General features: G+C 30.2%; 1 long non-coding RNA gene across 1 annotated transcript; it reads left to right on the forward strand.

Moving 5' to 3' along the window:
• The first annotated feature begins 2,118 nt into the window (after positions 1 to 2,118).
• LOC111622771 lies at positions 2,119 to 7,603 on the forward strand. Its single transcript, XR_002756334.1, has 3 exons — positions 2,119 to 2,278; positions 3,229 to 3,469; positions 7,496 to 7,603. It is a non-coding gene; the product is annotated as an uncharacterized LOC111622771 (long non-coding RNA).
• The last annotated feature ends 6,316 nt before the right edge of the window (positions 7,604 to 13,919 follow it).

A 13,919-nucleotide genomic window follows, 5' to 3' on the forward strand; every position in this document is an offset into this window, starting at 1 on the left:
TATAATTTGTCAAATAAAATTTAAAATATTTGTTTTCAGTATAAATCAATTACAGAGATTTGATTTTTTTTCATTTATATACAGTTATAATACAGTCCATATAATTTACTGTATATATCTGGAAAGATAATTTACACTTATATACTTATATACAATATACATTTTTGTTATAATTAAAATACTCGAAAACAAATTTCTTTATAAATAGTTTCTATATTATTAAATTATCTGTTGTAGAAAGAATAGTTGGTATAAATTTGTCTTTTATTTTACCGATGAATCACGAAAAAACAGTAAAATAGAAGGAAAATTCCAAAGAAAATTTCGATTAAAATAAACTTTTGTAAAAAATTCGGATAAAATATAGTTGTATTTTATTACCTTATCAATAAGCATGTTTAAATAAATAATTTAAAAATAAAGAAATATCAATAACATAGCAGTAAGATTTCCACAATTTAAATACTAAATAATATGCACTGTTTCTTGAATATATAAATATATTATTAATAATAACATGCTAATTAAATAAATATATTTATATATACATTTCATTTTCTTTCTTCGCCCCAAATTGATATAATTATAATGAGAAATTAGATTATTGACAACAACATAAATACAAATAAAAACAGCATATTTATTTCTGTCAAAGTAATAATAAATGGAATAAAAAGAATATCTTACGTCAGAAGTTTGTAAATAAAAAAAAATGCAAAAATTTTATTCTTCTTTAACTGTTTTTTTTTTTTCTATTTAAATTTATATGCTAGTAAATTCATATTTAAAAAAATACATAAAACAAACTGCAATAGTGATATTATGTCTATTGTTATTCTAAAAGTATATAAATATTCTAGGAAAATCCTTTCTAGAGAAAATTTAAAATAATTCTGGTACTAATTAGCATATTAAAATAATGCATAGAAATTAATTAATGGCTAACAAATTTTGCATAAATCTAATTATTTAGGTTTCATTAATATATATAATTATAAATTTTCTCATTAAAAAATTTTAAAAATTATTATTTTATTTATACAATTATATAAGTAGAAATTTACTACTTTTGATATGAATAATAAAAATAACTCCATTTAAAACAATAGTAGACTAAACGTTACTATATTAGTGGTTTAATAGGAAAAGTCATTTTTACCTTATTGACTTTTCATTAAACACTAACCACATGTTACTGAAAATTTTCCTCAGAAATTTTTTTCAGTCACATAAATTTAATTAATAATATGATTTATTAAAAATTTGAGTATCAACATCATAACCAAATTTCCACTTAATTAAAAATTATCTTTCGCATAATAATTAAAACAAAACAGCTTAAATCTTCATATTTAATTTTATAAATTATTAACTGTTTATTGAACATTTTCAAAATTATGCTAAATTTTAAAATAATTTTTACGCCCCATCTCTTTCAATTAGTAGCTTTTTTCGAAATCTATTTAAACTTAAAAGAAAAAATTAAAACACAGTATTTAATTTACATTTGTTAATGAAAATACTAGTATATCTGCATAAATCGATGGTATTACCACATTAAAGTATTACTTAGAAAAACTCAACTCCAAAAAATTGGATTACACTTAATTGCAATTTTTCACTCCCTTTATTAATACGAAACGAAATAATTTATGAGATAAGTAAACAATTTTATTAATTTATATATTATCCATTTACTAAATCAAAGAATAATAAATAATAATAATAATAGAATTAAATTGAAATAAATTTTAGTAGACAGACAAAACTCGTGTCTGTAATATTCATTCTCATTTATTTTAATTTTTGAAATAATTTTATTTTTTTCACTTGATCAATTAAATTTAAAAATCTAATCAAATTAAAAATTTAACTTATTAAATAAAAATATAAAATGACATATTAAAACGATCAAATTTTATTTTAATATTTTGAGTACGAAATAACGAAACAATTTGTTAATTAAATCTATTTTTCTCATAGAGAATTTGCATTATTCGAGACGACGTTAATTGAATTACGGTTTAATTCACGAAAGAATTTTTAAACACGTTCCACACGAAAGATTAAAATAGTTTATAGTTTATTAAGAGTTAAATGATTTAAAAAGAATTGAGTAAATGTTTATTGGAAAGTATTGCATTTAGAAATCGATAAGTTAAATCGTAGACCGTTTGTTACGCAACACACGATGCAAGAGAAGGCCAAGTGTGTCGTCTGCTACAGTGATTAAGAAACCGTAACAGTAGTCGGGACGGTTTCGATCGGTATGGCCAAGGTATTGTATTATAATAATAATTACTGACGATCTTACCGTTCTCAAGAACGAAACATCGTCCTGTTCGGATCCTCCTTCTGCCGGATCCCCCATTTTCAATCTTTAGTGAAATCCAGCCGAAGCTGGATTCAACTGGGAATCTTCCTTATATCAAACGGTGCAGTTACGGGTTAGGCTTAGATCCGCTGTCGTCGTCGTAGTCGTCGTTTCCGTCTTTTTTTACCGTCCGATGTTCAAATACCGAACATGAAGACGGTCGTCGAGACGAATTCCGTCTTGAATCGTAGCTCGATTGGTTACACGAGTACGTGATAGCAAAAGTCTACGGACACTATTTTGGTTGTGGAACTTTCGCTTGCGCAGACGCTGCATTAGCGTGTTCTTGTTGGCGTTGTGCCCGGGACTGTTTGACGTTGCACGTGATCGACACCATCATATGCGGATGAGAATACTTCTCCATTCTTAGATGTTTTTTCTCTTCTTCTTTCCCCAGTCACTGATTTTATCCGAATATTTAAAAATAAAATTTCCATTTTAATATGAGTTTATAAATAATGGGAAAAAAGTAAGCTGGTGTATACGTACGCGTACAATTGTACGTAGGTCTATAATCGGACAAATGACTAAAATCTCCGATTAATCGGTTAAATTAAAAGTAGAATAAGAAAATTTTGTTAGAAAAACAAAATATTTCTGTGTTACTATTTAATATACATGATTATTTTTAATATATTATGTAACTTTGCAAAACTTTTAATATATGTATCAAATTTATATTATTAATTTCTAAATATTTTATTATCGATTATTTATCCGCCCATATATAATTATAATCGTGTTACTGATAAATTAGAAATATTCGTTTAATTAGATTAAGCTGATCATATCTGTGTTAGGCTATTAGAGAATTTGATTATTTTCACAAAATCATTTACTATATTATTACACAGATGGAGGTGAAGTATGTTCAAGTTTCGTTAATTTTATCATGTACAACTGAAGCTTTTTGATAAAGTTAAGTAGAGAAACTTCTAGAATTCCTTCAAGGCGGAACAGAGTTATTTTAGCACGCATCAGATGACACAATAAATGACTAAGTGTAGAATGTTTTAGAATAGGCCAACTGCATTTCTTTTTTCGTTCAAGACAATAGAAAAAGTAAAGATTTAAACCAAGTGAAGTTTAAAACATGTAAATAAAATAAATATTTAATCCGATTTTTTAAAAACTAGCTAAAATCTGCTTAAGTTTAATAAAATAATTTAAAATTTTGAAATAAATATATATATTATTATTATTATTATTAAATAAACTTTTAATTATATTTAATTTTTAAATTGTTTAAATTAAATTTTAATGATTTATAAATTTCATTTTAGTTTTAAATAAAATGACTTATATTTAGTGAAATTTTCAATAAAGAGTAATGAAATCTAATCTTTTATTAAATTTAATCATTCTTCCAATCATCTGTTGAATAAAAACACAATCGAATTAATATGGCATAATAGAATTTTCAATATTTATGAAGAGATTCTTTCGAGATCGATCTGGATGCAAATGAGTCAACAACCTTTGTGGAGATTATTTTCATCCATTATTACGATAGAGACGATAATAAAAGAAAAAGCAAAATAATAAGATAATAAGAGTCGTGGCATATGATGACTATTAGACAGAGATTAGAGTTCTGCCAAATAAGCTGAGCAAATAAGCTCAGGATTTTGCTCAGCTCTGAGATGGAGTCCAGAATTGTAGCTCACAGTTCAGCTTCTAGATTCAGACCAAATTCACATCTCGACCCTGTACTGTATTTCCAAATAGTTAAGCACAACTATTTGCCGAACTTTAACAAAGATTCAAGTTAATCGAAAAACAAAGTGAAATTCATTTAAGAAAAAAATCAAAGATGTTACATTACTAAGCTAGTACCCATATAGATAACTCGTTTATTAATTTGATTCAATATATGGAGACATTATTAAATTAGATGTTTGGATATGATAAATTTATTTAAAAAATTATATTTTATACAAAAACTAATATTATTCATATTGATTATGAGCAATTATTTGTTGCGATGTCATCACAATGCTGGGTATCAATTTTTCGTCACAATGGTCTCGATGTTAATAGTGTCTTATTATGTACAGTACAGTACAGTACTGTACATCATACTTTTCCTGTTAGCAGTGGAGTCATGCCGCTGATCTACCTAACTTCGTTCAGGAGAAAATTTTTGAATTGAAATAACGTATGTAATTAATCAAGGTCTCTTGTTCCTAAGCTTTCTATATCTTGTCTGGACTTTCATCTAACTCCATTCTCGAGATTAAGGTAGGAGAGATACATAGACGGGCGCCAGTGGGAATTTACAGGTCTACAATTTTTGAAAATTACAGCCCAATAAGGAAAATAATTCTGATAAATTTTTCCTATTTCCAACATTTAAAAATAATTTAGTTAAGTGAGCATCAACATTGATCAAATGGCGATCAAAAACTTTCACCGGCTAAATGTGATCCAAAATAGTTTTTGTGCTTTGTTTATTATTTTATTTAAAAAGTATAATCTTTGACTTATCAATGGGGAAATCATGAGTTAAGATGTCTTTCTGTAATGTAAGCGAATTGGAATCGTTCCTTCGTCTGGCAGTTTTTTGTGTGATTATATTAATAGCTTCCATTAAATATAAGAAATTTCCTTAAAGGGCAAAAGTAAGATGATATTATGTTACACATCCGATATGATCCCAATTCCCAAAAAGAAAAAAAAAATGCCCGCCAACACGATAAATTGTAGATCGATATTTTCTAAGTATTATCCAAAATTTTATAATTTCTATCCTTGATTGAGTCTAATAAATATTAATTATAAAAATACAATAGACTGATCTTTAAAATTTTAATATACATTTTTAATCCAACTCTTATAATTTTTAAAATTAATTTCTAAAGAAAATCCGATTTTGCTTGATTTCGTTAGCTCTCAATATATTGTATCGCCTGATAACACGTTTATTTTCAATAAGAGTTTTTCTGTGATTTTATCAGAACAGATGCGAAAAAGATTTGTAATAGTTATTTGTAACTTTCACTCACATACGGTTAAAGAAAATTTCACTATAACCATTATAATTTTTTCGCATTTACAGTTACAATAATTATATACTGTAATATATTCCAAGGACATTTTTGCTAGAACGGACATTTTTTTCGAGTCACTTCATGAAGTTATTTATAATTTTCATCTGATTTATCAGAATATCATTTTTTATTTTTCTATGTACATATCGTGGGTATATACTATATAAGCTGCTAACTGTGAATCCGTAATTTTCAGAAAACGCGGTTTGGAATTTTACATATCTGCCTATGGTCCCGAATATAGCGTGTAGAATATAATATGAATACTCCATTAATAAAAACCTATGAAATTTAGAGTTATCCGCTTATAATTATACATCCACGATTGCCCTTATTGTTTTTTTCTGCACATACCATAAAAGTGTGTGTGTTCATCCTATTTTTTAGTATTCTAGTATTATTTAATATTTTTTCTTTTATACAGCTCTCCCTTTATAGTCCGACGTTTTTTAATCCGACATGCTCAGTAGTCCGACGCACCTCCCGTCAAGGTACCCGTCCCCGTTACGTGTCTGCTTGCACAGAAGCATGTCGCGACGTGAATCTCTCCATCCAATTCGTACACGATGACACACACACATTTCATGTGTTTTCTGTGAGTAGTTCTGTTCGAACAGTTGGAGTAGGGAATATTGTAAGCTACTGCTAGCAAAACAATGCAAAATATGTAATTATTTTCGGTAATCCGGACACTTTTGGTAATCCAACATCCCTTTGGTCGCATACCTGTCGGACTATTAAGGGAGAGCTGTACTTTGTTTTTAAATCTATTCCTGCATAGCAACTTTTTGATTAATAAAATAAATTGTAGTTATTGATCAAGTTTGTATTGATTATGGCTTAAAGGTTTAGCGTCGCAAATGGGAAAAAGATCACAGCTTTAAAAAGTAGGTCACTGCCATCTCTGGAATGAATGATTAGATTCGATCTCAAAATATGCTGATTGTTACACAAATATTGTACATTTAAGCATTTTATTCTTAAACAATTTACATTCAAATGTATATCGTTGTAAAAGTAATTTTATAATAATTCTAAATACTTCTACCTTGTTTATGTTGTAAAATTAATATTTCTAGCTTCATTGACTTTTAATTTACAGGCTTTTATAACTTCGCGGAAAAGTATTGTAATCGTGTCAAATTTGACCTCCGAGTTTTTTGAAAATCTCGACGTTTTGAGATTCTGAACCCAAAAAGTTAAAAAATAATAATAATAAATCCGGAATATGTACAGTATGTTGGCGTGTATTTCGTTTAATAACTGAGGATAAGGTAAAAATTAAGAATCGAAATTCGGCATGACAACTTGTATTTAAGGGGCATTGATGGTATTAAATTTTGGTAGTTAAAAGTCGACTGGGTGGAAAGATAGAAGAAAGTCATGGGTCATATCTTAATAAAGATTTTACTCATTATTGGGCTGAAATTTGAAAAAACTGTAGACCTATAAATTTCCGCTGTCGTCTGTCCGCCCGCCCGTCTGTATTTCCTTAATCTCGAGAACAGTTACATAGATGAAATCCGAGATCAGATATAGAAACCTTAGGTGCAGGAGGCCCCGATTAACTGATTTAACTACATATGAACTTCTAATGCAAACCGGAAGTCAGGTTATTTCAATTCAAATATTTTCCTCTGAAAGCAGTTAATAAATGACCGGCACGACTCTAATGTTAAAGGAAAAGTATGATGTACAGGGGAAAGCCGCTACTAATTTGTGGTGGAGAGCATATATTTTAAATTAAATAAGTTAAAAAATATGATTAAAGATTTCAGCTCGGCTATGTGACGATCCCACAATAAATAATTACCCGTTCGTATTTTAAAAACTCATCTCTATTTTCACAGTTAAGCCTTTTTGCCTTTTTATAATAATTAATAATATAAAAGTTTTTAAATAACATCTCGTAACAGATGACGCAACACACAGTGTTAGCTTTGAAAGAGTTTAATGTTTTTTAAACTTAAATATTTTTAAAGTTTATTTAAAAGTTAAATAGAAATTTTTATCATAATTCATCAAAATTACTCCTTTTAAGCTTTGTTGTTATTTAAATTTTATATTCTAGTATAATTGAAAATTATCTGACATTGTAATGGTTTGAGTGCCGGAAAAGTCGAACTAGAGCCCTTGCCAACCTTTTTTAAAACTTCAATTTGACAAAAACCTATTTAAGTTGCATGCATTATTCTCTATTGTGTGTGTAAAAAATATATAAATAAAACTTCAAATACAATTTTTAAAATTGCAGAAAGTAATCTATTTTATAAAACGACTGTATTACATCAAAGTGATCAAAATTCTGTGCCTGTGTTTTATTTCTTCACAGAAACATTAAATCTTGAATTATGATTTACAGGTCTGTTTGATCTAGTTTTCCAAAAAGCTTTAAGATTATCCTAAAAATTAGAAGATGCAATTTTTATTAGTTTGTCGAAAATAAACAAATGTAAATAAATTAAGTTAAATAAATACACAGGGAACACCTCACATATTTATTTAACTTAAGGTAATTTACTTACATCAAACATCAAATTAATTTAACATCAATAATTTAATTAACATCAAAAAATAAGTGTAATTAGGAAGAAAGCTGGTTTTCCAAAACGCTTAGTTTTCGAGATAAAGGAGGAGTTAGTGTTAATAAAATCATAAATTATACACATTATTAATAAGGAGATTTCAATGCGTTTTAATATCTATTTCTTCGTACTTTTGTAAGTGCGTATATAGGCCTTTAATATTTGAGAAATGTAACGTAATGTAACAAAAATGAAGCATATAATTTAATATTTTTCTGAATACCTTTTGATCTTTTATTGTAAATTTATAAACTTACCTCAAACCGTCACCATACATAACACAACTCCGCGAAACTATTCCACACACTTTTTTATATTTTTGCAAATTATATTACCCAACTCTTGAATATTTTTTATAAGGGTCTAAAATTTGTGTCTTTTTTCTTCTAATTAGATTTTAAGTATTTATTTCGTTAGAATAAATGGCAGAGTATCGATCGCTGTGAAGCGATCGATATTTTGTCATCGGTGATCAATATTTTGGCTGCTAAAAGACCTTGAAAATCCTCTTTGAGGACATCGATATACAATGCTGGTAACAGAAATACACGGTTGATTTAGTTAGTTTATTTGGAAAAACATACTCTGTAATACTGTGTAGCCTAATAGCTCTAATGGAGAGTTTATAAATCGAAATGTATCACTGAGTATTACATAACAGAAAAATCTATTAGATTATAAGGATATTATATTAGATTATCTATGTTGACGACGTTCTTATAAACAAACGATTCGAATCAAGTTTTCGCAGATTTTCGAGTTTGAAATGTATAAGCATTTGCGTAGCTAAAAGATAATAACTCGGACCGATTCTGGAATTTTTAAATGTTGAATTTTTATCACAAATGTTGAAATTTATCATGTATGAGTTGAAAAGAAATCGTTCATTTCATGTATGGATTGAAAAGTGTTTCAAGAGCTATTGGATGTATTAGTTTCTGAGAAAAACCAAAATGAGGTTAATTTTTGTGTCCGGCTCCTCCAAATGACAAAAATTACCACAAAATTCGCAACTATACAGACATATGAGTACTTCACGTTACTTAACTACCTTTCCCGTTGGAGAAGTGGTAATAAGAGGTTGTATTTTTCCTGTCTACTCTCTACCGTGGTTCACATTTATAGATTAAAAATAAATAAATGTATACAGGTTTATGTTTGGTGATCTGTTTCTTGTGTGCATTGGTATGTTTATAATCGATTTTTGGTAGTTTTGAGACAGAAATGTTAGTCATCAAAAGTATAGGCCTGCAAAAACCGAAATAAAAAAATGTACAGGAATTTGGAAGGAAAAGAAAATTCGAAAATTGTTCCGAATGTTTTGCTTCTTTTGTTTTCTGCAAAATCTCTGTTAACAAAAATGTCAATTTTTCTTTTCTCGATTTCTTAAATTAAATCTTTCCTTCAGCCATTCGACCAACCAATATTCTTTGATTATCACGAATGTGTACATGTTAGGCTCAAAGACCGAAATCGCTCATTGAGCGAATAAAACGACCACAATGCGTTGTGGCTAACTCAAAACGACCACAAAGCGAAATTCGTGTCGTGGCTTTCATGATATTTGACCACTACGCGTTGTGGTGATTAAGAAAAGACATAACGCGTTCTGAACATTAGCTGATGCAACCACGATACAAAGGATAGGATTTTTTTATACTCTTTCCGCCCTGTGGGCACTTAGAGGGCCTCTTATAGCAGGCCCATTACGGGTTCGGCCAGGCCCACAGTGAGGCGTCCGGGTGATGAGGGACGGGGCCCGACATATCCGAACGGACCATCCCCGAAAAATTCCTGGGTTACGTTGACCCATCCGGATTAGTTCCCGGGTTCCCCAGAGCAATAGACTGCCACCTTGACCTCTCGGCCATCCGGCTGCAAAGGATAGGTTGTAACTTGTCAATGGGCGCATTGCAAACACTTGCGGAGTTTGTATTGTGTTCATTCTTGACCAGTGTCTAGGGTAATTACCCTTTTCTAGAGTAATTTCAACCTATCAGAGTAATGTTTCTGGTAGTCTTATATTTTAGGGTAAATCTAGGGTAAAACTACCCTGTGTTCTGATGCTATTACTCATCACTCCACAAGTTTCGCTGGAAAAAGTTTTAGCCTAAAACCATTCTGTTTTTCCCCATTCTGGAGGGTTTTAGGATTGGAAGCTAAAGAAATAATGCAGATTGATGGTAGGTACTGTACATGGGTGTACACTGTACAGTGATACTTCGGTTTTCGTCGATAATCCGTCCGAAAACAATCTGCGAAATCCGAAACCGACGATAACCGAAGTCAACGAAAACCGAGGTATTACGGTATATTACACCTGAGTAGGATTTCGCTATTCTCAACCTTCATGCCATTGAGCCATTGACGTTCTCCATATCAGATGTAAATTAATACCTCTAATAAAGCCTAAAAATCCTAAGACATTTTAGTTATTAAAATTTTCAAAAACAATGAATTAGGAATTGTTCCGATTATTATTTCACAATGATAGTACAGGGATCTGCATCATAGAATCATTCGTCTTATTTATTTATTTTTTTTATTCGAGTTTGAGCTCGAGCTCAGATTTTTCTCAATTTAGGGTAATTTTCTGCAGTTGAAATTGGTTCGATTGTTTTAGTTAGGGTGCCTAATGTTGATAGGGGACGTGCAGCTCCCAGAAATGTTTTAGCTGTTGTTATGAGCATTAATCCATCAGGTCTCTATCAGTTAGGAAACAAGAAAAGTCTTCTTGGTCGACTTTATGCTCATAATGAATTTACAATTTCTGCAGTAACTTTATTAACTAACATTCAGAACACACCCTCAACTTTATTAACATTCAGAACGCACCCTCAGCTTTATTAACATTCAGAACGCACCCTCAACTTTATTAACACTTCGCTCAGCATCCATGTTAACATCTGGAAGTATGCAAGGATTTATAATATGTCACTGTAAAAGATACTGTATTGATAAAAATGCAAATGTGGTTCAAAGAGCATAAAATGCATGAATAATTAAATGTTGTTGTAAAGTAACCAAGTTAAATTTCTGTATATGGTGAATAATTTTGTTACCTGCGTATATAAGATGATTGGAGATAAATAAATCATGATTAAAAAGAAAGTTTTATTTTCTTATCATCACCTCGTTATAGTTAACATCCAGAACGTGTAGTGGCTTTTAACCATAATAAATCCGTTGCACAGTGATTTTTAACTTTAGCAGCTGATTTTTATTTTATCGTGTATAGGTATATCAAGCACCTACAAGTATTTGTAATGAGACCTTTAGCACTTTTTAGCAAAACAAAAGAAACAAGAGTGTATTTTTCTTCATATATTTTATTTCTTTGAAATTTTTTAGGTATGAAAATTAAATTTCTAGGAAAACTTGTAGAAATAATGTTGTTCGGCATTAAAAATCGTAAATAAAAGTGTTTCGAGCCTATAATCCATATTTTAAAGTTACAAACCACTGCGCGTCGTATGATCCTGTATCGTGGTTGCATCGGCTAACGTTCAGAATGCGTTATGGCTTTTCTTAATCACCACAACGCTTAGTGGTCAAATATCACGAAAGCCACGACACGAATCTCGCTTTGTGATCGTTTTGAGTTAGCCACAACGCGTTGTGGTCGTTTTTTTTTCTCTCAATGAGCGATTTCGGTCTTTAAGCATAACATATACATTGTAAATGTATTTCCAGGAACGAAGTTTTATTCTCCTGGCTGCTATATATATATAACAGATGGAAAGTATGACGATCGCAAAAAATTAAAATTAACCTCTAAAATTTTTTCATTTTTGAACTTGAAATGTCGAGAAATGCAAAAATAAAAAAAATTCGGGTGGTTTTTTCTATATGTATTGATGTTAGTATTTGATATGTGTGTGGGAAGTACGATTTTATTCGTCCACTTTGAAGCTTAATAGCTCCCATGCTTTTTGTCGAAAATTTTTGAAATTTTGCAGAAAAATTTGTACAGTATATTAGGGGAATGAAGCTATTAAATTTTGATGGTTAAAGCTTGAGAGAGTTGGACGATAGAGGGGGTCCCTTTTCATATCTCGAGTGACGTCAAGACTGAATGAAGATTTTACTCGTTATTAGCATTTCAAATTTTTTATAAAACTCATTTCTAGCTTCAAAATTAAGCTTTTTGCCATTTTATAATTATTAATAATATAAAACGTTTTTTTAAAATAAAAATCTCGTAACAGATGTCGTCACACGCAATTTTAAATGTTTTTGCCGGGATAGTTCCACAACTCGTTGCTGGATTTTTTTTAAATAGTTGTTTTTCATGAGAGATGGCCAAGCGACATTGCAACGATGCAGCAATGTAATAAGAGATGAATACAGGATTCTTGTTATAAAAGTTATGTAGAATTCCAATGAGCAATTGTTTATTATGATGTCACAATGCCGAGCTGCAAATTTTAATCATATTTTAAATTTATTTAATTTAAAATATATGCTCTGGATTTTAGTGTCTTTTTCCTTTACATTATACTTTCCTGTTAACAAAAGAGTCATGCCGATCATTTATCTAACTCCGTTCTGGGGGAAATTTTTTGAATTGAATCTGTCAATGCTGAAATTCATATATAGTTAATCGGGACCTCCTGTCCCTAAGCTTTCTATATCTGGTCTCGATTTTCATCTATCTAACTCCGTTCTCGAGACTAACGAGTAACAGATGGACGACAATGAAAATCTATAGGTCTGCAATTTTAAATTGGGTCTGCAAATATAGGTCTACAATTTCAAAATTGCTGCCAAAAAAATTGACACTGTGTTTTATTCTTATCATATTATCATCTTGTATTAAATTATTTTACGATGGCCGATCGGGTAAAGTCCGGTACGCCAGTGAGCCAGTCCAATCTTGATAAACATCACTTTACATTTACTTTTTGTACGATTTATAAGTTAGGTTTATTGTCTATATTCTTGCTGCTATATTTTGAACGTTTAGAGGTTCAAGTAATGACGATAAAGCTGATTCAGTGTCAAGTAAATATAAATATTAAATTGAACATACTCAATGTTTAAATATTTTAATTCAAGTTATCCAACTGTTGTTAGAAAATCTTTGAAATTAATATGAAAAGTATGTAATCGTTATAATGATAAGAACGAGCTATCACGTTTTATGAAATTATATATTATAAATACAGTAAGACCCCGCTTAACGCTGCCTCGATTAACGCTGATTCGATATAACGCGGTCTGCTCGAAGCCTAAAAAAAAAGCTCAAAATTTACGCTGATTCAAATTATCGCGGCATCTCATTCATTCATGTATAATATGATTATTCCCAAACACGAACTAATCAGTAAAAGGTGGCAATTCGTCGTAGTGCCGTACTTACCTTAAATCTGTTTTGTTTGGTGCAATTTTGGAAAAAATATAACATAATGGATGCCGTAGACAATATCGACTTCGCTTGGCAAGAATTAACTGATAAATGCATAACGAAGTATGGCAGAAGTTATTTCTGGAGGTATCCAAGAATTCTCAAGAAGATCCTATCACTGTACCGATAGGTTGACCAAATTGTCAACCTAATCGATACTGTGAAGACCCAACCGAGGTCCGAATCATGTAAATCGCGATATTCCTATGATTAAATAATAACGATAGATTAATTATGAGAGGGAGAGGAAAATCCCATAACTTAAACAACGCGGCACAAAATGTAGACAACGAGTCTCGGATGACCCGAACACGTGTTAAACTAACTGTCAATGTCAGAATGAAAAGTTATAATTCAGAGACAAGTGGTCATATGCAGGTAGAACTTTGACCCCCGCTCTCATAAACAGTCAATCTAGGGAAACAATTTCTGAAAGGACGGAAAGATTTAAGAGAGATAAATCATTGCATATGATCGTTCGAGTACCCAGATGACAGAAATCG

The sequence above is a fragment of the Centruroides sculpturatus genome, unplaced genomic scaffold (assembly GCF_000671375.1).
Source record: "Centruroides sculpturatus isolate CEXI.00-Female unplaced genomic scaffold, Cexi_2.0 scaffold157, whole genome shotgun sequence".
Classification (NCBI taxonomy): domain Eukaryota; kingdom Metazoa; phylum Arthropoda; class Arachnida; order Scorpiones; family Buthidae; genus Centruroides; species Centruroides sculpturatus.